We start from the raw sequence: 2,509 nt of genomic DNA, 5'->3' as shown, positions 1-2,509 counted from the left end.
TTTTTTTTTTTTCAGAATACAGAGTTATTATTCTTACCATTGTATAAGGAAACTGAGGCTAGGGATATTAAAACAAATTGTGTAAGAGAGAGAGAGAAGAAAAGTGAGAAAGCAAGTCACCAAGTCTGGGACTTGAACCACAGTTGGCCATGTGAGAGTCCAACACCTAAAACACCACACCTATTGGTCCCAAGTAGGCACGTTCTGATAATGATATACTGAAGAACATGAGACTTTCCTGATCTTTCTCAGCCCTGGAGTGGCAGTAGCATCAGTCAGTGAAAATGACCAAAGCCAGAGATTGCCTTGGAAATTCCATTGTCTCCCTACCACTTCCAGGAGACCACATTAGATCTTGTGCTTCCTTTTACCCACTCATAATGCTTTCAAATTCATAATTTCCTGAAGCACATGGCACAGTTGCATGCTGCATGACCCCAATGTTCTTCCTCAGCTGAAACCTGGCAGCTCATCCCCAGATGCACCTATTCTCAAGAAAACTGGTCAGCCATTGGAATATCCAGTTTTGGCTGGAATAGTGCAGGTTGTAGGGTGAGCTTTAGGGAAACAAACCTACAGAGAGCTCACAGCTCACCTCATTCTGCACACATTTTAACTCTCAGAATTAACTCCAAGAAATTAGTATAATCCATCAGATGACCAGAAGCTAGTGCAGAGGCACAAGAAATATGAGAAGCCAAGAAACTATCTCTCCCCCAAGGGAAGAGAACAATTCCTTGTCAAGATAAAAACATTCATCCACAGACAGTACGATGGAACTCATGGGAATGTCAGATAAATAATTCAGAATATTCATAGTGACAAAACAGAATGATATGCAAGAGAAAAGAGACAATGAGCTCCAGGAGATAAGGAAGTCCTTCCACAATTTGAAAGAAGAATTAGGCACCTTAAAAAAGAAACAGAACTGTTAGAGATAAAGGCTATAATACAAGAAATCAAAACCTCCCTCAAAAGTATTAAAAATAGATTAGACTATGCAGAAGATCAAGTCTCAGATGTAGAAAACAAAGCCTCTGACCTAGTAAATATCACCAAAAGATTGAAATAATAAATAAACAAACAAAAAGAAATGAGGACAATATATGAGAAATACTAGATATTATTAAATGAGCAAACATCTGAATAATTGGTATCCCAGAAGGTGAAGAAATGAATAATGGCATTGATAATCTATTCCACAAAATACTGAAAGAAAATGTTCCAAGTCTAGAAAAGAACTCAAACATCCAGCTCCAAGAAATAAAAAAGGACCTCAAAGAGAATCAACCCAAGAAGATCTTCTCCATGATACATCATTACCAGACTGGCCAAAACCACAAAGACAAGATTCTAACATTGGCAAGAGAGAAGTGTCAAGTAACTTAACAAAGGTTATCCCATCAGCTAACATTGGACCTCTGACAAGAAACAATGCAAGCAAGGAAAGAATGGGAAGATGTATTCAAAGTGTTAAACGAAAAACAATTTCAACCAAGATTACTATGCCTGACAAAATTATTCCTCAAATGGGAAGAAAAGATAAAAACATCCTCAGATAAACAAAACCTGAAAGAATTTACCAACACCAGGCCAGCTCACCAAGAAATTCCAAAGGGAATACTATATAAGGAAAACTAAAAAGAAACAAACAGAAATAAGAGAACAAAAACAACCTAGAAAATAGCCAACTTAATGGTAGGGACTAGTCTGGAAATATTGATAATAACGTTGAATGTTAATGGATTAAATTATCCAATCAAGATACACAGATTGGCTGAATGGATTAAAAAACCCAGAAACTCTCTAGTTATTGCCAGCAAGAAAGGCACCTCATGGATAAAAACATACATAGACTAAAAGTGAATGGCTGGAAAAAAGGTATTCCATGCAAATAGAAACCAAAACAGAGCTGAAAAAGTAGGTCATTATATAGTAGTAAAAGGGCTAATTCATCAAGACGATATAATGCTTATAAATTTCTATGCAACCAACTTAGGAGCACCCAAATATGTGTAGGAAAGACTGATAGAGCTAAAAGGAGAGATAAAATGCAATACACTTATTTTGGGGGGTCTCAGCACCCCCCTATCTCCTCTGTACTGATCATATAGACCAAAAATAAGCAAAGAGATGCAGGATCTCAATGATAACATAAATCAAATGGACTTGACAGACATCTATAGAATATTCCACTCCAAAACCATGAAATATACATTTTTCTCACCCCTGTATGGAACCTTTACAAGATTGACCATAGAAGAGGGCACAAAACAAATCCATACAGATTCAAAGACATAGAAACTTTATCAGCGTTCTTCTCTGACCACAATGGAATTAAGCTTGATATTAATTTCAGAAAACAAACCACAAAATACACAATCACATAGAAATTAAATAACCTACTCCTAAATGACTTCACAATTGCTGAAGAAATTAAGACTGAAATCAAAAGATTCATGGAAACCAATGATAATGAAAACAAGAGTTTCCATAATCTATGAAACAC

The sequence above is a fragment of the Tupaia chinensis genome, unplaced genomic scaffold, assembly GCF_000334495.1.
Source record: "Tupaia chinensis unplaced genomic scaffold, TupChi_1.0 Scaffold000289_1, whole genome shotgun sequence".
Taxonomy (NCBI): Eukaryota; Metazoa; Chordata; class Mammalia; order Scandentia; family Tupaiidae; genus Tupaia; species Tupaia belangeri.
This window is presented reverse-complemented; position numbering follows the sequence as displayed.